This window comes from Staurois parvus, unplaced genomic scaffold, assembly GCF_062004578.1.
Source record: "Staurois parvus isolate SC_StPar_1 unplaced genomic scaffold, SC_StPar_1.0 ptg000626l, whole genome shotgun sequence".
NCBI lineage: Eukaryota > Metazoa > Chordata > Amphibia > Anura > Ranidae > Staurois > Staurois parvus.
In genome coordinates, this window is record NW_028318422.1 from 809,784 (window position 1) to 835,211 (window position 25,428).

General features: G+C 40.1%; 1 protein-coding gene across 1 annotated transcript in view; it reads right to left on the minus strand.

Annotated features, from left to right (window-relative positions):
* LOC149449359 (reticulon-4 receptor-like) overlaps positions 1-16,089 on the minus strand; it is a 258,679-nt gene extending 242,590 nt beyond the window's left edge. The window contains exon 1 of the mRNA XM_089693344.1: positions 15,418-16,089. The gene's annotated coding sequence lies outside the window, so the exon portion shown is untranslated. The remainder of the gene's footprint in view (positions 1-15,417) is intronic.
* Positions 16,090-25,428: the final 9,339 nt, after the last annotated feature.

Here is a 25,428-nt window from a genome sequence, read left to right on the forward strand (position 1 = left end):
ATAAATGCAGGGAGTTTCACAGAGAAGAGAAAAATATTTGGAAGAGGATGAGTCACAATGAGTCACTTCTCTGACTTATTTAGTAGTTTGTGCAATTTGAGATTTAGCTATTCAGCTTTGGAGAGATTTTGTTTCTTTTTTCAGAAAAGCAGTTGGAGGCCTGGTAAACATAGGAAAATGGGCCTACATCTCCACCTTCTGGCTGGAAATCTTAACTAAATGTTAAAGTATGTATGTAATATTGGACTAACCTTTGCATCAAGGTAAACATGGAAAGGCAATGCACATCACAAAAAATATAAACAAAACAAAATTTCCCAGCCCATTTACCAGCTAGTATGCAAAACAAACAAATAAATAAATAAATAAAATTGACCCTGTCTAACAATTTACCCTAAACACAGAAGGTTTACTTGGCTTGCTAAGGCTCCTCTATCTACTGCAGTCCTATCTCTATATTTCAGAGTCTCCAAGTTGGAGCACTTATATGAATTAATTAAGGGCAGGTTTGCCTGGAGTGAGCCCACTCCTCCTTAAAAGACACAATGTATTCCCAGCAAGAGCACAGTGGCAGCTGAAGCCCTCCAATGTGTTCCCACACCAAATCTGTCCTTAATTTATCTACTACTATATCTGCTCCAACTCTCAAATACAATGGATAAATTAAGGGCAGATTTGGTGTAGGGACGCATTGGATGCCTTCTGCTCTCACTGTACTCTTGCTGGGTATATAGTACGTCTTTTAAGGAAGAATGGGTGCTCCCCAGGCAAACCTGCCCTTAATTTATCCACTGCTATGTTGGCTCCAACTTGGAGTCTCTCAAATATAGAGTTAGGACTGCAGTATACAGAGGAGCCTTGGCGAAGCACTGTGGCTGTTGCCACTGTGTTGGGCTGTCACAAACATCCATTGGTAGTACACTAAGTACACCAGCCCTCATTTATACGAAAAAGCAAACTTTGCCAAGCCCAAGTGAGAAATAGAAGTTACAAACTGGGACCACAGTCAGGTGATTATAGGTGATACTGTATGTGCATAGCATGCAGTTATTTTCCCTACTGTAATAAAAGAAGACTGAGATAGTCAGTTAAAGTGTATATCAGAATTAGCAGTCCACTAGATTTATTGGAAATCTGGTCCTGAATCAGATCATTTCTTCATTCTCTTAGTGACCTAAGAAATGTTTGTTTGCTATGGGCAAAAATTATTGTTCTCCCTATACAAATTTTGTAGAACAAATTGAATATCATAATATTAGAAGATTAGTGATAGTATCCAGTGTTAGTTTTCTTTGGTTATGCTAAGGTGGCGGTAAATCATTTTTGCTTAGTTCAGTGTTTTTCAAAACTATTCTCAAATGCCAACAACATTATATGCTTTGCAATAACCTCAAAAATACCCAGATGAAGTAATCAGTGCCTCACCAATGCAGTGTGTACATCTCTGCAAAAAATATGGCCTGTTGGTCATCTTGCTGACAGCTCACATCCAGTAAAACAGTCCATATCTGGCTGGAATCTGCAGCTGTTTTCCATATGGTAAACTACCACATTTCCTCCGTCACTTAGGGGCAGACCTGTGCTAGTTTCTATTTCACTCTAAAAATGAAACCAGCGCAGCTGCCACAGATATACCTAAAACAGGCCCATCTGCTTAGTTGATGTGGCACATACCACTCCTGACAATTTCCTGCCTAATCATACTAATATATAATTTAATGAGAAAAACATATTGTGAAATCATTAACCAAGGCAAAAGTCTTATCTTTACAATTAAGAGTATCACATGAGCAAAAATTATCTTGGTTCTTCAAGAAAAGAATTTTGATGGCCACAGTTAATTTTCACTCCTATACAGTACTCAAGGTGTTGAAAATGATTAACATTTTTCTATATGTTCTGCACACCAACATTGTTCTATTGTTATAATTTATTTTTAATCTTTCATAAATAGCTATACACTTTACATGAACACTACAAACAAAAACAGATAAATAAATCAAACCTTGAGAAGCATACAGAAAGCACAGCCCAGTACTGTAGCATTTCTCCCCATTCTTTGGTCTGGTGATCCTGAAAAGCATCTGATTGTAATGCTGGGACACCATGGGGTTGATTTACTAAAACTGGAGAGTGTAAAGTCTGGTGCAGCTCTGCAGAGAATCCAACCAGCTTCCAGATGTTTTTCCAGCTAAATTGAACAAACTGAAGTTAGAAATTAGAAGATTGGCTACCATGCACAGCTGCACCAGATTTTACACTCTCTAGTTTTAGTAAATCAATCCCACATTTACTGCCTCACATCTACAGAATGTCTGATACAAAACGTTGTGTTTTCTGAACAATATTAACAAGCCACAGAATACTTTTACTTATTTTCTGGAATCCCTCCATAAATCAAACTGGGGGTGTTACTAGACCTAAACATTTGTGGTATGTACCATAGCCTCTTGCTTGGTACCTTGGGTCAACGAACTCCAGTTCTCTGCATGTATCATTTGGTGTTCCATTCTCCTTCCTGATGGCACCTCCATAGTTTCTGCTGCATGGGACATGGAGGGGTTTATTTACTAAAGCTGGAGAGTGCAAAATCAGGCTCACTTCTACTTAGAAACCAATCAGCTTCTAACCTCAGCGTGTTTAATCAGGCTTTGGCAATAAATCCTGGAAGCTGATTGGTTTCTATGCAGAAGTGAGCCTGATTTTGCACTCTCCAGCTTTAGTAAATAAACCCCAGAGTGTCTACTCTTATCTCTCAGTAATCACTGACCTCAATGTTGAAGCATCCCCCCCATTGACTAACAATCTAAAGGAAAATATTCCTCTCACTGACACCAATGTAAGGGGTAGGCTATCTTTCAATGGTTGAGTATTTCTATTCCCACTCACCACCAATCCAAAAGACCTCCCACTGACACAAATGTAAGCAGAGGTCTTTCTTCTAGTGACACAAAGGTAGGGTGCATTGTTTTTGTCACTCATATCAGTTCACATAAAACTACTCACACAATTTCACAGCATTTTAACCAGGTTAGGCCCAATAAAACATAAAATGATGTGTAACAGTGCTGAGCCTAGCAGAAATAAGTTGCTTTGGGCACTAAAAGTTGTGTGCCTACAGACTCCAATGATGGAAATTCTGCCCTATATGTCTGTATTCTGTGCGCATATATAATAGAAAAGTTTTTATTGTAAAATGATTTCTTGTCCTGAAGTTCATGTGTGTGGGAATCTTGCTTGCAGCACAGTTAGTCATGCATATTTTATAGATACAAGGACTGAAGCATAAATGTGCTGTGAGCAAGTAGGTTTAGGTTTTACTGGCCACTACTCCTTAAACCATGCCCACTCTTCAGTGCAATGTAGCCAATTGCTGTGCCACGATTTTTCACTCTCAGGCATGTCCAAGGATTCTTAAAGTATTTTAAAAGCCTATCAATGCCACTGTAGAAAAATAAATACTAAGAAACTGGCAAAAAATGTGTTATATTAAAAAACAGTCTCCTACATTCAATACTTACTATACCATCACAGTGCATATCTAGGATTTGGGGAAACATGTTCTAATAGAATCTACAGCATTGTTGTGCTGCTGATGTATTGAGAACTGTAGCTGCTCTAGATACATACCTTGTAACAAGCTGAAGTGCATTGGTTATCTTTAGGTTTTCGCAATAATCAACACACATTAAAATGAGTGCAGTACCACAACAGTTTCTATCTGTTATTTCACTATGGCCCATGTAACAAGCTGCATATGACTTCATTTGCTGCAAAGCCCCCTATTAAAGAAACTATGTTTATTTCTTATATGCAGTAGTACAATCAACAACTTACCGGTGTATATAAAAACTTCACTAGTCTCCAAATACAGTATAGCAAAAACTGCTTATTAAATATCAATATTTGCAAGAAATGAAATGTACTTGCCTAACATATCTTTATATTTTTGTCCTTTCATATAATTTAAGTAGAAATACAAGTTGTTGACCTTTTACAAATAATTTAGCAAATTGCTATTTTACTAATAGTGTTATACTCTAATAGAAAGAACAAAGAAACCAAATACTTTTCTCTAGAATTCAAAAGCCTCTACATCTGAATGTCACAAGGTCACTGGCCTCTTTTCTCTATGTAATAGTTTCAGGTTGGATATGATTATCACATTTTGCTATTTATTTTTACATTACAATTATTCCAAATTGACCAAATTCTTTTATATTACTATGCAAATCAAGTAATAACATTTTTTCTGCAGTGGTTTATTGTTCTGCATCTTTGTAATTATGACAACAGCTGTAATTACAGTGAGTTATAGTACATAATACTATTATATGTAAAATAATGTTATGTTCCTGCAGTAGATGTGACTGTATAAAACAGCCTTTTTTTATTCTATAAGTGTTTTGATGTAAAAGTAATACATGTTTTCAATTGTATTGTAATGATTTGACATTGTATGTGAAATCACGAACAGAGGAAAAAGCAAGACAGCCATCTAGTGTAAAATCACAAGGATAACAATTATTGGTTGAGAACAACTGAATAAATGTAACCTTAGGTAGGGAATGTATTGTAGATTTTTCTCATATGGTAAAAAAGTTTCATGCAAAGTGAACCGTAGTAACAGAATCATCAAGTAAAAATGTTTTTTTTTTTTACTTCCTAAACCTTACCTAAACCAGGATCATGTCACGGCCTTTCCATGCTATGAGTATCTGACAGTACTGGCGGAAACTCCGGCTGCATGTGTGCACATGCATGACATCTCACAACCTGCCTCCAGAGTTGTGTGATGTAGCACAGACATGCTGTGGGATTTCCCATAGACACATGGCAAGTCTGCACGTGTACTGGATCTCCAGTAAGGATGGAAAACCTCTGCTTCAACCAAGCCAACACTGGACTCCATTGTCTTTTTTTTCCTTTTGAGACAGGGCCTTTTTTGTGGTGGTTTAGGCAGAATGAAGTCCCTCTTTACATTCTGGCCATTTTTAGGGTTAATAGGCAAACTACTAGAAAAACATATACCAATGCAAAACAATGCAAGTTTGCTGTAACTATGATTTCCAAAACAGCAGGATGTGGCTTGACCCCATGGTAGCAGTGATCCCAAACCTCATCCATACTGAACAACCTGTAACAACAGATCATACATCATTCATTGTTTATTGTCCTATACAGAAGAAATCTCAAATTTTAAATGGCTTCTGCAAGTTAGAACACACCAATAATCTATACATATATGAAAAAAGCCCAAATAGCTAGGTGTATGTGTTTAAAGTGAATGTAAATGAAAAACATATTTCCAATTAAATCCTTCAGTTTAATATTTAGAATGTCAAGGTGCAACAGGAAGTTTCCCTAAAGGGTGAACACCAAACATGTAATATCTATAGGCACAACAGATCAATGAGTTACTAAAGGGTGCCATTTTTTTGCCAGTAAAACTTCTGTTTACTTCAGCACTGAGTCAGACTTGGGGTAATTTGTTTTTTTTTTGTGTGTATCCTTGAATGTATTCTGGTTGGTTATTTAAAATGAACCTGAGAACTTTTAGTAAATATGTCTCCTTATCACATACGTGTAAAGAATGATTTCCTAAAGGACATTTGTTTTATTATCAGCTCATGAAATTCATCTTTACTGCTTATATACTTTCAGGTTCAGCGAGTCCCCTTGACTCTAGCATTTAAATGGAGCCCAATTTAAATAAAATAGAGAAATATTTAGTGTGTATTGGAATACAAATGTTATTCAATACAATTATCTGAAGATATGGATATGCACAAGAAGCTTTTTATTTTTTAAAGATAAAAATGTAATATACATATAAATATTATGTAGTCTTCAATACAGCCAGCGGGTGGAACTCTAGTCTCCTTTTCATATCATTAGCATTGTAATTTTCACATGTGCTGAAAGAAGAGCATTGTTTATTGAACTCAAAGTCACCAGAATAGTGATTTGTCACTTAGATGACGGGATAAGCCGAACTGTTTTGGGTTTGATTCAAGCAGAGTTTGGAAAACTTGAAAAAAACTTTGGTGCTGAACCCGAACCCCATTGAAATCACTTGGAGCTCAATCTGTCAAATTAAAAATGCCCATTTTCTGGGCTAACAAGAAGGTGTAAAAAGAATAGCATGGGGGTGGCCACTGACCTGGCGAACATGTACAAATGTATACAACATTTTAAAAATTCGGTCAGAAGCAGTGCCTTTTTTAATGCTTAAAGTGAAACATTAAACATGCAAAATATATTTAAATAATATGTATTGTAATGCCATAATCTTGCCTGTGAAGGAGCACATTTCAGTGATGTACAGAAAATGCTCCAGCTGCACTGATATTTACAAAGGAAACAAGTGTTTAAAATTTCTGGCAAATTACATTTCATTAGAGGCCTCTTTTTTTTATTAATTAGAAAAACAGCACACCACTCAAAGGGTCCTTTCACACAGGCGTTCCGTTTTTTTTCTTCAGTTCCGTCACGTTTTTTCAAAGAAAAAACAGATGAGTTTACATCCATTTTTTCATCCGTTTATATCCATTTTTTCATGATTTTTCATCAGTTTACATCCGTTTTGCATCCATTTACATTGGTTTACATCTGTTTTTCATCTACTTACATTGGTTTACATCCATTTTTAATCCGTTTACATCCATTTTTCATTCGTTTACATTAGTTTTTATCCGTTTACATCTGTTTACATCTGTTTTTTTCTGGAAGAAAAATAAGGTTTTCTTCCGTTTCAAAAAAAGGATGTTAACGGATGTGGACATTAACGGATGTAGAAAGATGTTCATCTGTTTACAAGTCCATAGAAATACATGGGGGGTCTGTTTTTCATCCGTAAACAGACAGATAAAAAACAGACATACAGAACACCCATGTGAAAGGGGCCAAAGGGTCTGCAAAGTATTGTGTGGCACCTCTGGAAGGGTCTGTGTGCTGAATGTTTTTCTTTGTAAATGTCACTTTTTCTGTAGCACTTCCTACATCAAGAATGGAAAAGAAATTGTGCATAGCCCCCCTAAAATACATATCATATTCTTGGAGTCTGGCATGGATTTTAGTGGGTACTTTAAAAAACAAAAAAGCAAAAAAAAAATGCATGTGGTCCCCAAGGAAATCTGTACCAGACCCTCCAGGTCCTTAACCTGAAAAGGCAGGGAATGAGCGTGCACCATGTAGCATGAACTATATGGGGGGGAGGGGTGTCTTGACATCAGGGGCCTCTTCCCCACACCCTTACTGGTGGTTGTTGGTGTCTGTGGGCAGGATTTTTTTTACAATCTGTAAGATACCTTTAATAACAAGGAGGTCTCCAGATACCCCCCCACTATATGAATGAGTGCATAGTACCCCTACAAAACTGATACATCAGTTAATAAAGACACACAAGTATTTGACAAGTCATTTATTAAAAAAAAATAAAATAGTCCCTTGTTGTACATGCATCTTCAATCATAATGCTCGCTATCGGCTTGATGAAAAAAAAAAACAGATTACCCTACGCATTTGACTGATCTTGATGGTACTACTTGCTGAATGACAGCTCCCAAGCAGTCATCAGTTATATAAAGGAAGGGGCAGGGATAGTGGTGACATCATTGCCCAAATATGGCTAATAACCATATTTTGGTGGAGATGTCATTGCTATCGTTCAATCTTTTCTTACGTGGCTGGGATTCCCAGTGATATCAGCTGTTCCTAGGGACATGACAGGTGCAAGCTTCTTTAGGATACAGTAACGGCAGGATACTGTAATATCTATAAGCAGTAGAACTACTGCTTCTATATAAGATAGCGGCCCCTGCTGAACAGGCATAACTTCGGGGGTTCGTTTAACACTGGTCTGAACCTAGGTTCTGACCAAACTGTCTGCTCATCCCTACTCAGTACCAGGGTTTATTAATCAAATGGAGCCTCAAAGCAAACTGCTCTGATGTACCTTCTATTTATCTACCCCATACTACAACAGCTCATACTCCAATGTACACAATATATTAAAACTGGTATCTAACAGTTTAGAAATGTATAAAGAAGTTAAAACTGACCTAAAATCATTACAGTGGCTCTTAACAGTTTACAATTATGATGGAAAATGTGATATTACAAAATATTTGTATAATGTCATATTACAAAGATTTAAACCTAAAACACATTTTAAATGAACCATATATTTTATAATAAGAAACATAGAGCCATTTTGAAGTCTTTGAGATCTCCATGCTGATATTACATTTATAACAACTGAAAAATTAGGGAATAATGTGGGGGTGTATCTACTGATGGCAGGGCATTGGAGGGGATTGTGTGTTGTTTCTCTTTCTTTGTAGATGTCACTTTTGGTGTAGCACATCATACAGCAAGAATGAAAGAAACCATGGTGGCGGCCAGTGTTGTGGGTGTCTGCAGGCAGGGGGCTTATCTGAATCTGGAAGCAATCTTTATTAATACGAAGGCCCACAGATACCACCACCCCCCTATGTGAGTGAGTACATAGTACACCTTCAAATTCACAAACAAAAGATGTCACCTAGAAATAACGACACCCAAGCATTTGACAAGTCCTCTTTTAAAAAATACAAAATACCCAAAAAAGTCCCTTATTATAAATACACCTTCAATCATAATGCTCGCTGCCCACCGACTTGGAAAAAAAAATAGATGACCTTCTGCACATGACTGATCACAACAGCCCTATTAGCTGAATGACAGCTCCCTGAGATGTCATGAGTTATATGAAGGAATGGGTGGTGATAGTGGTGACATTGTGGTCATATTTTGGCAGTGATGTCACTGCTATCCCTGCCCCTTTTCTTATGTGGCTGGGATTCCCAGTGATGTCCGCTTTTCCTACGGATGTGGTGGGTACAAGCACCTGCTACTTCTTTAGCAACCAGTGACAGTGGAATACTGTCATATATAGAAACAGTAGAAACACCCCTTCTACATATGAATCTTGGTTACTGCTGAATATGGGGCCGAACGGGCTCTGCAGTACTGTCTATTTCATTGCCTAAAATACATGTTAAATGGACAGCTACCATATATTGTATAAAAATAAAAGAAACACGGAGCCATTTTGAAGTTTGTGAGTTCTTCATGCTGATATTACATTTATAACAATTGAAAAATGAGGGAATAAGAATGGGAATGTATCTTCTGATGGAAGGTTTTACATTATTGGTAAATCTACCATGGTTTGCATCCACAAATGCATCTGTATCTCATTTCTTGGCTGCAGTGTGACTACAAAACAGTCTACCAGAAGCCTCAGGTGTATTGCATAGTAACTCCCCTCAATGCCCACTACAGATGCTAGAGATTGGTCTTTATCCATTGTTTAAGGCTTTGGGGGAAGGGGGGGGGTGCTAAACAACTGATATCTATGGTCATTCCACACTAAATGGCAGGATTAAGTTTGATTCTCAGTTTGCCATCTTACTGAAAGTTTTATTTATGTCATTCACGGCGACCTCAAAAGTGTCTAGGAGAAAGAACTTATTTGGACTTTATAACTATACATCATCCCCCAGTGTTAAAAATGAATGGCTAACATTATATATACGATGGGAAATATAGAAGCATTGCCTATAACCATGGCTTAAAGTAGCGATCTAAAAGTTGCAGCCCGCTAACCAGATGCAGCCCTTTGTGTGCCTTGATCCGTCCCTTGGGATATTATTTCATCCACTGACACCAACAATGGGAAATAATTCCTATCCCTGACACCAACAATGGGGCACTATTCCTCTCACCGACACCAGCAAAAGAGCACAATTCGTCCCACTGACACCAAACAATGGGGCATAATTCCTTCCATTGACACCATTGATGGGGTACTGATCTCTTACTGATACAGAAGATGGGTCACTATTCCTCCCACTGACACCAACAACGGGGCACTATTCATCCACTGACACCATCAAATAGGGCACAAATCCCCCCACTGACACCAACGATGGGGCATAATGTTTTCCCTTGACACCAAGGACAAGGTACTAAATCTCCCACTGACATCAAGAAAAGGCACAATTACTCCAACTGACACCAACAATGGGCCAGAATTCCTTCCATTGACATCAACAATGGGTCAATAACCCTTCCACTGACACCATTGGCGGGTTCTATTTCTTTCACTGACACCAACGATGGAGCACTAGTCCTATTGACACCCAAGAAGAATCCTTTTTTGACTCCCACTGGGCACCGGTACATTTTCTACTTCCACTGGCCCTAGTCCAACCCCTCTAAAGTCTGAAGGACTGTAAACTGGCCCTTTGTTTAGATCATTTGGAGACCTAAGGCTTAAAGGGTGGGGCCTTTTATCTAAAAAAGAAAAGAGCAAAATGTTTTATGCAATAGCATAAATTAAGAAACCATATGTCACCTTCTTTTTCCTATTGTTCTTAATTGATAAGAGCTGAAATTTGATTGGTTGTTCTGGGTACCTGGACATTATTGATGTTTGAATATTTGTTACAATAAGAAACTTGATGTTTTCAAACTGTTCAAAGTAGACGAGGCCTCATCTCATGCCTTGAATGGAATGTACATTATGGACAATAGTCAGTGATGAAGTAGAAATATGTAAAAGATTATGCTGATAAAGATGGTCAGTTCTATTCTTAGCAACCTGTGCAAGACATTTTAATTTTTTTTGCTACAAAGTTGTGTTCCCCCTTCTTTGGTGATTGGTGAGAGACTTCAGTTTGTTTCTCCACTGATCTGCTGTGTGAAGTTTCCTGCTAAGCAGCTCCCAATGCTATTACTTTATTCACAGTTGCTTTGATTGTTCTAGCACAAAGCAACCAAGTCCAGGAGAAAAAAATCAGTGGGTTTCCAAGAGTAGGTTGTGTCACAATAGAAAACCCACACAACCACAAGCTATAAATGTACTGCGGCTGTTAGGTGGCTCATTTCAAACAGCCAATGAAGGCATTTGCTAGCAGAACCATACTGGCCAACACTAAAGGATCATGTGAATACAATTTCCACTGTTAAGTCATCAACAGCTAAAGTGTTACTAAACCCAGGACCCTGCATTCTCTATATCTGGTCTCCAACAGTACACAGAACATGGAAATGCAATTACTTTAGTAAATATAAACTACTAAATACCTTTTCTCATCAGCAGTGTCTGGCAGTCTAGTGACTTCTATCAGTGTCCAGACAAGCACTGGTTTATTTTTTAGGAGGAGTTTTCATTGACTGTCTTATATGGCTGTATGACCCCTGACCTCTGTCTGGACAGTGCTGATTGACCCTGTGCTGATCGCATGCACTTCCCCCCCCAAAAAAAACCTCTCTAGCAATACACACCAAACTGAGCATGTGCAGAGTGCCTCCTAGTGCTTTGTACTATCAGCAGATGGGTTGGGGACTGTGGAAGAAGGGGAGGATCAGAGAAGACAGGATCTTTTCTTACAATCAGGAGGATTAACCCCTTAGGTTTCACCGTGAGCATAACCAGCATGTTTTACTGCATATACAGACTGATTTTACTGTTGTGGGTTTAGTAACAATTTAACAATGGATAAATATATGTGGATCTGAAAGGAACTCTAGCCTAATCCTTTATCAGTTTACTTTTATCTATTATGGTTTATATTTTACCTTTTCTACTGCTGAGTACCAATCCGTACAATTAATTACTGTTGCTTCTTTTCTGCTGGCTCATTTTGTGAAGAATCTTGCTTCCCAAGACAACATCAGACTGCTGAAGGGTATAGTTGAGTCCATTTTTGCTAAATTCAATATACTGCACAAAGCAATATGGGATCCACACCTCCAAACAGTAAATGCATACTACTAAGGACAAGAGCTGACTTCTGCACAGGGAAACATTTATTTATTTATTTTACATATTACTTGAGCAAATATCTATTTGTGGGAACCTTGCCCATGACCAGCTATAATCAGGAAAAGGATAAAATGCTATAAATATTGTGCTGGACCCATGCACTGGCATTATGCCATAATTTGGATAGAGGTGTGGCTTCAGATTGTTTTTATATTGACAAAAAAAGTATTTAATATAATAATCACTACATATGGGCCTAACATTTACCAAGGGATACTTTGTACTATCTATTTAAATATAAAAGAAAATACTATGTGTAAAATGATATATTATGCTACAAGTATGTACAGTATATCTGAGTGTTAAAACTTTTGTAAAGGTAAAATAAAGTGATATTTATTGGTTGGCCTGCTATTTTTATATTACTTGTGCTATTGAAGATAAATTATGCCTCCTGGTAACTAGGCCAAATCTGAAAATTTGTTGCAAAAGCAAAAAAAAATGCAGAATTTTAATATTATTATTTGTAGCAAGCCTTTTTTGTTCTGTGTACCTTGTGAAATGTTTTGTACAATGCTAATCAAGTCATGTGGAAAGAGATGGTATACAGCACATAGGAACGTGGCATAGGCCTTGCAAGTGAACATCGAAACCTAAATTCCAAGCCTGCCAGTGTTGACATAAATCCCTTTCCTTCCCATCCAGACAAGATAAAAATCAATAATGCTGAATCTCGCATAATGAAAGTTCAATAAACCACAATGCTTTATTCAGTTAAGTTAGGAAGCCTAAAAAAAATTGCTAAAAACCTGAAATGATATTAGGCATCTGATAACCTGCATACCTGAATTCTACTCACTTTAATATCTATGACAAGGCAGGAAGGCTGCCATTACACAATAGGTGCTGTGCATTGCATTAACCTCAATGCAAGTAAATATATGGTTGTGTTCTCAGCACTCTGAACAGTGATTGATAGAACATAAATGTTGTTTAGAAGGCCTGAAAAATATCTTCACATGAATTGATATGACTGCAGTGAACCAATAATTTAAGAAGATAAACAGATCTTCAGTGTCAGACTATAAACATGTGTTTAGAATGGTGTCAAGGATATCACACAAGGATCTAGAATAATTATCAAATGTAAAGCGTATTAATGTAATACACATACTGTATCTGAAGGGCACAAAATTGTGTATACAATGTGGATTCAAATCAATTTTACACATCTTCAAAGATAACCTCAATGAGACATATTTCACCGCTAGAGGAATCTAGCACATCCAGAGTAGAGAAAAATGTCAGGTATGCAGCTAATTTACCCATTTACATATAAGAAACTCTCTAGTAAGCATTGCTGTGATGTCTGACACAGAGTATGCATGTGTAAACTAATCAAACGGGATCTATAGTCACTTTCTGCTCTTTTATGCTGCCAGAAACCCAATGAAGGTCCAGGTCTACAAATCTATGTAACACACTCAGATTTTACTTGAAGACTGGAACATAAGAGATAAATTGAAGTAGAACTTTAAGGATGACAGCTCCCTACTCCTGTTTTGGAAGGTATTTTATTGCATTCTGAAGAACTCAACTGCTTTGAACTTCAGGTGCTTTTTTGTGACAATAAAATATCACAATGTATAATCCTTCCCAGGTAGACAGACAGGTACATAGACAGACTTACTGATAGATAGATGATAGATAGATAGATAGATAGATAGATAGATAGATAGATAGATAGATAGATAGATAGATAGATAGATAAATGGATGGATGGATGGATGGATGGAAGGATGGATGAATGGATAGATAGATAGATAGATAGATAGATAGATAGATAGATAGATAGATAGATAGATAGATAATTAAATATATTTAATCAGTTACCAAGAAAGAAAGAAAGAAAGAAAGAAAGAAAGAAAGAAAGAAAGAAAGAAAGAAAGAAAGAAAGAAAGAAAGAAAGAAAGAAAGAAAGAAAGAAAAGAAAGCTATTTTATGTTTAATCGTTTACCTACTAGAGATAGATAGATAGATAATTGTATGTTTAATCATTTTACCTAATAATGATAGATACATAGAAGATAAATAGATAGATAAATTAGATAGATAGATAGATAGATAGATAGATAGATAGATAGATAGATAATTGTATGTTTAATCACTCTACCTACTAATGATAGATAAATAGAAGATAGATAGATAGATAGATAGATAGATAGATAGATAGATAGATAGATAGATAGAATATTGTATATTTAATCATTTACCTACTAATGATAAATAAATGAAAGAAAGAAAGAAAGAAAGAAAGAAAGAAAGAAAGAAAGAAAGAAAGAAAGAAAGAAAGAAATTTTATGTTTAATCATTTACCTACTAGAGATAGATAGATAGATAGATAAATAGATAGATAATTGTATGTTTAATCGTTTGATCTACTAAAGATAGATAGATAGATAGATAGATAGATAGATAGATTCACATTCTATAGCATTGCAGAGACAGCCAGGATCTATATATGTGTTTGTAAATCATCCAGCTAGAGAGAAACAAAAGGATGCCTGTGTATTTCTGCTACATTTGCAGCAAGTGGGACTAAGTTCAATGAGTGATAATGTATTTCAGCTAATTGATGTAACTTTTGGAGCAGTGTCAGTCAGGGATTGCCTGCTATCAGGGGCTGTAGCTGCAGTACACCTAGCATCTCCCATCCTGTGACTGTGGTGGGCGTCTGTTTGTCATTTTGCATAGCTTGGTGTAATCAGGTTGAGTATGCAGTCCGACAGGATCAGGACTGCAAAATATTGCATAACAAGCATGTCTGGGGCAGATCAAGACAGAACATCCACTGTACACCCTGAAGTCCAATCCAGGGAATCTCCAAACACAGTGCTGTGATTAAACCAAAAGCAGAGTTTTCACCAGAGGATCCCATCGTTAATTTAGCACAGTTCACGCAGCAGACATTCTCGTCACCTCTTCCCAGTCCACATCTGTCAATCAGGATTCATTAAAAAGCTTCAAATCAAATCTATTCGTGAGATCCCCACATTTAGTAAGCTTGAAAAGCCGACAGAATGGGTAGCAGAACCCCCCCCCCCATAAAGGCACATCACTCATCTGCTAGATCACACATAAAATGAGTTTATCAGGCTACACAGAGGCAAAGAGCCGAACGTCCCAAGAGACTGATCCACCGCAAGATTGGCTCCGTGTCTCTCCCCAGCAGCAGCGTCCTTCTGGATTCCTGACCTACTTCGTGCTTAGGTATGGCACAGTAGTTGTGAGGTTAGCGCATCAAACTCTAATTCCTCATTCCTCATCCTTTAATCATCTTCCTCCAGCTCTTCAAAACATTTTTTCCACCAGTCTATTCTCCCAGCCCCGATCATAATATCATATTAACATTGCATAACATCCAGCGCTCACTGCTGGCAAACTAAAGGGAAGAGGGAACTAGAGGGATCGTCCAACATCTCCAATCTCTTCCATGGAACCGAAATACAGGGCTGCAACTACTTATACATTCAGCTGTCACATCTGCCTTTAAAAAAAATCATAGATAAATCATATTAATAAATTATGAAAGATCTGCTTACCTTTGATACACAATAGCTTCATCTTTGAGTTTAATTCCCTTTAGCACTCTGGAATAGTAAAAAAATTAAATTAAATAAAATAAATGTACAGGCAATCCTTAGGAAATGGAAACTTCAGTAAAACGAATCACACTCCAGAAATACAGCAAAGACTATTCCCCATCTGCTCGCCCTCTTCAGTCTTTTGGGGGCAAAATAACAATCTTCTTGTTTGCCTTCAACATCCACTTAGAGTATCCAGTGCTTGATCTTGCTGTTCCCCAATCGGAACTACTTGTGTACCGGGTACTTGTGAGTCTCCACCATGAAGACAGCTGGTAATGAGAGCTCCCTGTCTCCCCCGCACTCTTGTAGCACATCAACGTGTGATGTGCTTCCTCTGGCTGCCAGGCGCTGTTGGTGAAATCACTGTTCTTTTTTTTTCCCTTCCCCACTTACTCTATGGAAAAGCAGTGAGAGGAAAAGCAACGATGAATGTTTTATGGAGCTGGATCAGGGATTGAGAGGTGATGAATGTTTTATGGGATCATGTGGTTTGACGTGAGGGGAATCAGGCTTGATCCGATTTACAAGAGACAGAGAGAGCAGATGGGAGGGAACGTACACAGAAAACAGCAAACTGGGATAATGAAACATTTGCAAATCCAAGTTGGTTGGAGTGCGCTGTCCATTCAGCACCACGGATCTGCCTCCGGAGACCAGACTTCCTGCTATAGCCAGCTATAGGAGGAGAGGCTGCTTTCATACTTTTTTTTTTTTTATTTAACACCCACTTTTTTTAATTTAATTTTATTAAAATACACATTTTTGGCATGAAAATGTAAATGACCTAAAGATCCCTGAAACTGCACTCACGGCTGCTAAAGGACCTTTCACACGGACGACATGATCCACCAAAAAGAGACGGATGGGGATCCATTCCTCTTACATCCATCTGATCGGATGGGATGGCAGTAGAATGGAAACAGGCAGGTATAGAGGACAGCAGCCGAAAAAGGCCCCTTTCACACGGACGATCCGATCCACCAAAAAGAGACAGATGGGGATCCATTCCCCTTCCATCCATCTGATCGGATGGGATGGCAGTAGAATGGAAACAGGCAGGTATAGAGGACAGCAGCCGAAAAAGGCCCCTTTCACACGGATGATCCGATCCACCAAAAAGAGATGGATGGGGGTCAATTCCCCTTCCATCCATCTGATCGGATGGGATGGCAGTAGAATGGAAACAGGCAGGTATAGAGGACAGCAGCCGAAAAAGGCCCCTTTCACACGGACGATCCGATCCACCAAAAAGAGACGGATGGGGATCCATTCCCCTTCCATCCATCTGATCGGATGGGGTGGCAGTAGAATGGAAACAGGCAGGTATAGAGGACAGCAGCCGAAAAAGGCCCCTTTCACACGGACGATCCGATCCACCAAAAAGAGACGGATGGGGGTCCATTCCCCTTCCATCCATCTGATCGGATGGGATGGCAGTAGAATGGAAACAGGCAGGTATAGAGGACAGCAGCCGAAAAAGGCCCCTTTCACACGGACGATCCGATCCACCAAAAAGAGACGGATGGGGATCCATTCCCCTTCCGTCCATCTGATGGGATAGGATGGCAGTCGGGTGGAAGCAGACAGGTGGTCTGTTTCCATGTGACCGCCTATAGAGGACAGCAGATGCTAAAGGCCCCTTTCACACTGCCATACCATCCGATCCAACGGACAGAAGGGGAATGGATCCCCATCTGTCTCTTTCTCGTGGATCGGATTGGATGTCGACGGGTGTAAACGGACACATATCCGTTTACACCCATCGCTCTATAGAGGAGAATAGAGGTTCCGATCAGGTCCGCCGATCGGAACCTCTATTCTCCTGTATGGAGCGGTGGATGTAAACAGATATGTGTCGGTTTACACCTGCCGACATCCAATCCACCAAAAAGAGATGGATGGGGATCCATTCCCCTTCCATCCATCGGATTAGATGGGATGGAAGTCAGATGGAAACAGACAGGCGGTCCATTTCCATCTGACCACCTATAGAGGATAGTTGCCGCTAATGGCCCCTTTCACATGGACGATCCGATCGGGTCCACCTGCCCATTTTTCAGGCGGACCCAATCGGAACCTCTATTCTCTTCTATAAAGCGGTGGGTGTAAATGGATATGTGTCCATAAGAAATGTTTTTTCTGTTTAAAGCGGAGTTCTGGGCCCTTGCCCCCCCCCCAAAAAAAAATAAAAGTCAGCAGCTACAACTATGACTTTTAATATTAGGGCACTTACCCGTCCAGGATGCAGTGGTGTCCATACCCCAAGCCGATTCTCCACTTGGTGCTGGCGCAGCCATCTTGACTAAGGGAAACAGGAAGTGAAGCCTTCCAACTTCACAGGCGGTTTCCTACTGTGCATAAGCAAAGCGTGCTGTGCTATGTGAATGGACTGCAGTCTGCTGGGACTTGTTTAGTTTTCCAGAGTGCTGCAGGGGGGGGTGGGCAACAGAGCCAGAAATGGGAGCAGGTACCTGTCAAAACCAGCTTCCCTCTCCCCCCAAAAGGTGCCGAATGTGGCAGCGGAAGGGGGGAGGAGGCAGATAAGCAGAGCTTTAAGGGCCCTTTCACACAGGTGAATTGATTGGGTCCATCTGTCCATTTTTCAGGTGGACCCAATCAGACCACGCATTGTTCTCTGTGGGGAGGTGGATGTAAACAGACATGTGTCTGTTTATATCCGCCTGCATCCGATCTGATCCAATACGCTAGAAACATCCATTCCCCATCCATCTAGCTGATTGGATGACAGTCAGATGTAAACAGACAGGCGGTCCATATACAGTGAGGAAAAGAAGTATTTGAACACCCTGCGATTTTGCAAGTTCTCCCACTTAGAAATCATGGAGGGGTCTGAAATTCACATTGTATGTGCATTCCCACTCTGAGAGACAGAATTAAAAAAAAAATTCAGGAAATCACATTGTATGATTTTTAAAGAATTTATTTGTCTTGCACTGCTGAACATAAGTATTTGAACACCTGAGAAAATCAGTGTTAATATTTGGTACAGAGGCCTTTGTTTGCAATTACAGAGGTCAAACGTTTCCTGTAGTTCTTGACCAGGTTTGCACACACTGCAACAGGGATTTTGGCCCACTCCTCCACACAGATCTCCTCTAGATCTGTCAGGTTTCAGGGCTGTCGCTGAGCAACACGGAGTTTCAGCTCCCTCCAAAGATGTTCTATTGGATTTAGGTCTGGAGATTGGCTAGGCTACTCCAGAACCTTGATATGCTTCTTACAGAGCCACTCCTTGGTTATCCTGGCTGTGTGCTTCGGGTCGTTGTCATGTTGGAAGACCCAGCCACGACCCATCTTCAATGCTCTGACTGAGGGAAGGAGGTTGTTGCTCAAAATCTCTCAATAAATGTTCCCATTCATCCTCTCCTTAATACAGTGCAGTCGTCCTGTCCCCTTTGCAGAAAAGCACCCCCAAAGCATGATGTTACCACCCCCATGCTTCTCAGTAGGGATGGTGTTCTTGGGATGCAACTCATCCTTCTTTTTCCTCCAAACACGACGAGGGAAGTTTAGACCAAAAAGTTCTACTTTGGTCTCATCTGACCACATGACTTTCTCCCATCCCTCCTCTGGATCATCCAGATGGTCATTGGCAAACTTCAGACGGGCCTGGACATGTGATGACTTGAGCTGGGGAACCTTCCGTGCAATGCATGATTTGAAACCATGACGGCGTAGTGTTCTACCGACAGTGACCTTTGAAACTGTGGTCCCAGCTCTCTTCATGTCATTGACCAGTTCCTCCCTTGCAGTTCTGGGCCGATTCCTCACCTTTCTTATCATCAGTGATACCCCACGAGGTGAGATCTTGCATGGAGCCCCAGTCCGAGGGAGAATGACAGTCGTCTTTAGCCTCTTCCATTTTCTAACAATTGCTCCAACAGTTGATCTATTTTCACCAAGCTGCTTGGCAATTGCCCCGTAGCCCTTTCCAGCCTTGTGGAGGTCCACAATTTTGTCTCTGGTGTCTTTTGACAGTTCTTTGGTCTTGCCCATGGTAGTAGTTGGTGTCTGACTGACTGAGGGGTAGACAGGTGTTTTTAAAGAGCTCAGATAGGTGCTACTAAGTTAGATTAATGAGTGGAGTAGAGGTGGACTTTTTAAAGGCACAGTAACGGGTCTTTGAGAGCCAGAATTCTTGCTGTTTCTTAGGTGTTCAAATACTTACTGTATGTTCATCAGTGCAAGACAAATAAATTCTTTAAAAATCATACAATGTGATTTCCTGAATTTGTTTTTAAAATTCTGTCTCTCAGAGTGGGAATGCACCTACAATGTGAATTTCAGACCCCTCCATGATTTCTAAGTGGGAGAACTTGCAAAATCGCAGGATGTTCAAATACTTCTGTTCCTCACTGTACATCAACTGCCCGATAGAGAACAGCAGGCTCTGTCTGTGTCTGCTCTGCACAAGCGGAACAGACACAGACCTGTCATCTGCCTGCTCAACATCGATCAGTAGACAGATCCTCCCCGCTGAGCAGGCGGAACCACTTGGTGGAGTCCTCCTGTGTAAAAGGGCATTAAAAAAAAAATTACATAGAAACAGAAAATTAATTTTAGTGTATGAAAATGCCATATAAGCGTCAAACCTTCTGTTAATGCCAAAGGTTGCAAAGGTTAGATGGGGCCATCAGCCACAATGAAACTTACCCTATATTCTTTCTCCCCCACAACCTGGAACTAAATGCATTTTTTTTCTTTGGGGGTGGGAGGAGCGAGGGTACTTTTCTTTGGTGATACCCGATTCCATGCCTAGGCAGGGTTGATGCGACTTCAGCAACCCCCGGAGTCTCCTGGTATAACATGGAGGAATGTAGAGCGATCATGTGACTGCTGAATTTTAAAAAAGGAGATAAAGTTTTATTTTTGAAAAAAAAAGCATATAAAGTTATCCATTTGAGTGCCCCCTTTTTGCCCCCTTCATGGCCAGGCCATTTTTTGCTACTTAGCACTGTGCTATTTTTACTGGTAATTGCACAGTCATGCAATGCTGTACCAAATTTAAATTTATATAATTTTTTCTCACACAAATAGAGCTTTCTTTTGGTGGTATTTGAGACTGATAATATTGAAAAAAAAATACAATATATTTTACTTTCTGCTATAAAACATACTGAGTAAAAAAAAATAAATTAAAAAATATAATTTCTTCATAAATTTAGAGCAACATGTATTATGCTGCATGATTTTAATAAAAAAAAAATTCCAATAATTGTATATTGATTCGTTTGTTTGAAAGTTATAGCAAACTATAGCAGGGTTCTCCAAACTTTCTAAACAAGGGGCCAGTTTACTGTCCTTCAGACTTTAGAGGGTGCAGCTTGTGGCCAGTGGGAGTAGAAAATGTCCTGGTGTCAGAGGGATTAAACAATGCCACATCTTCAGTGGGAGGAATTGTGCCCCATCATTGGTGTCAGTGGGAGGAATAGTGCCCCAACGTTGGTGTCATTAGGAGGAATGTGCCTCAATGATGGTGTCAGTGGAAGGAATTATGCTTTTATTGGTGGTGCCAATGGGAGGAACAGTGCCCCATCATTGGTGTCAGTGGGAGGAATAGTGCTTCATTGTTGGTGTCAGTGGCAAGAATTATATGCCCATTGTTGGTGTCAGTAGGAGGAATCATGCCCCAAGGGCCAGAAAAAGGCTCGCAAAGGGCCACATCTGGCCCCCGGGCCTCAGTTTGGAGACCACTGATCTATGGAATAGATACTGGAATCTTTATTTTTTTTTTATACTTGTAATGGTGGTGATCAGCAACTTATAATATACCTGTGATAGTGCTGTGGGCAATCTAACACTAAATGATTCGTGATAGTAGGTACTCTAACTGGCTTACATACATTGACATCACAATTGACACTAATACAGTGGTCAGTGATAATACTATACACAGTCACTGTAGTAATGACATTGGCTGGGAAGGGGTGAACAAAGGGTTAAGTGTGTGCCTACCAATGTGTAATGTGTGCTGCTTTTTCTCTCTATACAGAGCCCTGTGTTGTTTGTCAACCCCGACTCTGGGCTGTGTTTGGACACAGGCAATCAACAGGTCTCAGCTTTGAATCATTGGCCAAAACCTGCTGACAAAATCCTGCTGTAGTTAAAGTGGCAGTAAGCCACCCCAAAAAATTCTAAAAAATCTTCACCCTGCAAGTTAAGAGTATAATGTGCTAGTATGAATCTCATACTAGCACATTATGAAAGACTTTCATGAAAACAAAGTCCTTCAGCGCAGCGCTGTGATGTCTCCCTGAGGCCTCCATCTGCCCCTGGTATTCCTTCTGGGTTTGTGAGCTGTGAGCATCTGATTGGCTGAGCTGTGATGACGTCACTCCAGCGCATAGGCAAAGGAAGTTTTAGCAGCAGCACGGCTCTCTCAATGGATGGTACGCTGTCCATTGAGTGTGCAGAGCGCATGCACTGGTGACATCACCGGAATTTCTACAGTAAATATCTGCTAAATGGTGAATTTACAGGGCCTACAGGTAAGCCTTATTAACTGCCTTCCGCTCGACAGATAAGGAAATGACAGACGGGCAGCGTGTCTCTCGTTCTAGGTGGACGTCATATGACATCCTCCCACTCTAAATGCGCATGTGGGCCCCGGGGGGAAACGTGGTGTGGCAATCGGTGGAGCGCTGTGTTCCTAGGAATACACGGATCACTGATCAGAGTAAAGAGCCAATGATGTTGGCTCTGTCATATGATCAGCTGTGTCCAATCACAGCTGATTGCATGTAAACAAGGAAATGCCAGTTATTGGCAGTCCTCTCCTTATGCTGACAGCACGTGAGAGGAGAGCTGGTAAATGGCATTCCTCAGAGGAGACATCTATACTGATCATCAGAGCACTGACGATCAGTGCCCTGATGTTCAGTGTAGGCCCATCAGTGCCACCTGTCAGTGCCCATCAATACCCCATACCAGTGCACATCAATGCCACATATCAGTGCCTACCAGTGCACATCAATGCCACATATCAGTGCCTACCAGTGCACATCAATGCCACATATCAGTGCCCATCAGAGCTGCCTTTCAGTGCCAACTATCGGTGCCAGTCGGTGCCGCCTAACAGTGCCAGTCAGTGTCACCTATAAGTGTTGCCAATCAGTGCCAGTCAGTGCCTCCTATCAGTGCCAGTCAGTGCCTCCTATTAGTGCCCATCAGTGCCTCCTATCAGTGCCTGTCAGTGCCGCCTAACAGTTTCAATCAGTGCTGCCTATCAGTGCCAGTCAGTTCTACCTATCAGTGCTGCCTATCAGTTCCAATCAGTGCCACCTATCAGTGCCATATATGAGTGCTGCCTTTCAGTGCCCATCAGTGATGCCTGTCAATGACCACAAGTGATGCCTGTCAATGCCCAACAGTGCCACCTACCAGTGTCTCCTCATCAGTGCCGCCTATCAGTGCCCATCAGTGCAGCCCATTAGTGCCCATCACTGCAGCCTTATTAGCGCACATCAGTGAAGAATTACTTATTTACAAAATTTTATAACAGAAACTAAGAAAAAACTTTTCTTTTTCAATCTTTTCAGTCTTTTTTTAGTTTGTTTAACAAAAAATAAAAAACCCAGCAGTGATTAAATAACACCAAAACAAAGCTCTGTCTGTCTAAAAAAATAGTAAAAATTTAGTTTGGGTGCAGTGCTGCATGACCGTGCAATTGTCATTCAAAATGCGACAGTGCTGAAAGCTGAAAATTGGCCTGGGCAGGAAGGGGGTAAAAGTTCCCTGTAGGCAAGTGGTTAAAGGCTTACCTGTAGATAAAAGTTACCAAAGTGGGTTTACTTCCACTTTAAGGGACACACGTATTTTTTTCTTTCTAAACCCCTGGAGTCCCAGAGCTCAAATCATACCTTCTAGTTTTTGCAGTCTATCGTACGTATGATACACAGGGGCAGATAGGGAGTGAACATATTTATCAAGATTAGAAGCACAAGAGCTAATTATTTCAGTTCCTAGACGTAGTGCTGGACCTTGGCTATCACTGACAGTTGGTGCTTTCAATGGTAATATTGGTGGGGGCCACAGAAACCAGTGAGATTATGCACTATTTTAAAATTGTGTTGGGGCCACTCTGTGTCAAATAGCTGCTATCCCTGTCACTGTTAAGATGGCCCTGGAGACTCAAATGGTTAAATATAAAAAAAAGACCATGGGCTTTATTTACTAAGAGCTGATTCACACGTATGCAGTGCAAATTGAAGCTCAGGTTTCACAATTAGTTGATACAGTAGTTGTTCACAGGTTCATGTCAGTTTTACGTCAGGTTCAGGACAGGATCAGCTCAGGATCTTATCTTGTTCACACATATACGGTTTAGAAACAATTCCTATAGAAGTCAATAGCCTGTAATCCACACTTGAACTGGACTGCATTGCTCAGAAATCGGACAGGACTCTTGTTAACCACTTCCAGTCCGGACACTTTTACCCCCTTCCTGTCTAGGCCAATTTTCAGCTTTCACTGCTATCACACTTTGAATGACAATTGAGTGGTCATGCAACACTGTACCCATATGAATTTTTTTAGCTTTTTTTGAGACAGATAAAGCTTTATTTTGGTGGTATTTATTCACCACTGGGATTTTTATTTTTTTTGTAAATGTAAATTAAAAAGTCCAAAAATTTTGAAAAAAGTGTTTTTCTTATAAACTGTTGCAAATAAATAGTATTTCATCATAAATCTTAGCCAAAATTTATTCCATTATATTTTTAGTAAAAAAAAATAACCCAAATTAGTTTATAACCAAAAATTATAATTTTTAAACATTTTTTTTTACATTTTTAAAAAATTTTTAAATATTATTTTTTATTTATTTATTTATTTAAATACTGTCACCCTAGCAGTACAGTGTCACCATGGTGACACTGTACTACTTGTGGGGGTGATGAAGATTTTTTTTTTTTTACACTGATTGCTTTTACACCCATAAAGGATGTAAAAGCAATCATTTCTCCTTCTCTCTAGCTGCATTCTTGCAGCCATTGAAAACTACTGAGTGAGCTGTGATTGGTCACAGCTTGTCACATGGTACAAGGCTGTTGTGAATAGCCCTGTACCATGTGACCTCTGTCATCATTCACAGATTTCACACGTAGTAAGCAATGATTTCACAAGTGACATCTTGCTTACTACTCTGCATGTGATCACTGATTGGCCAATCAGTGATCACATGATCAGGACCTTGTACAGAGGTCCTGTCCGACGATCGGTGTTCGCGGTGCAGCGCGCTCCCAGGGAGCGAGCACAAGCAGGGTGCGGGAAGGCCATTTATAAATGGCCTACCTACCCTGCACTGCCACCGTCCAGGCACTGAATCCGCACCGCCAGTGCACCAGACATATGTGAACAGCAAGGAGAATGTCACCAGCACACTGAGGATCACCAATGTGGGCCCAAAAGTTTTAATGAACGACCACATAGTTACAGCAAGGCAACATTCAGGAGTCTTGCAGGATCCCTTCATCAGGCTGTAACCATCACATGCCTGATGAAGGGGTCCTGCGAGACTCCGAAACATTGCCTTGCTGTAACTATGTGATCGTTCATTAAAACATTTGGACCCACATTGATGATCCTCAGTGTGCTGGTGACATTCTCCCTTGCTGATTCTGTTCAGTTCCAGCCGGCGGTCGCTGCAGCACCCACTTATACACAGCCATTTTTAAGGCAGGAACGTCTACATTTGGATTGTACACTTGCATTCTGGACATATGTGAACAGGCACCATAGGAAGGAATTTTTTTTACGTATCATGTAAATTGGATTCGGTTCAAACCGCATTCAATCCATATATATGTGAACGGGAACTTAGGCTGCATTCATACTTGAGCGTTTTGTAGCTTGAAGCTTCAAGCTCCAAAAAAGCTCAAACCTAAAAAATCAATTGTTCGCTATGGTGCCTGTTTGCACGATCAGGTGTGAACAGGCACCATAGAG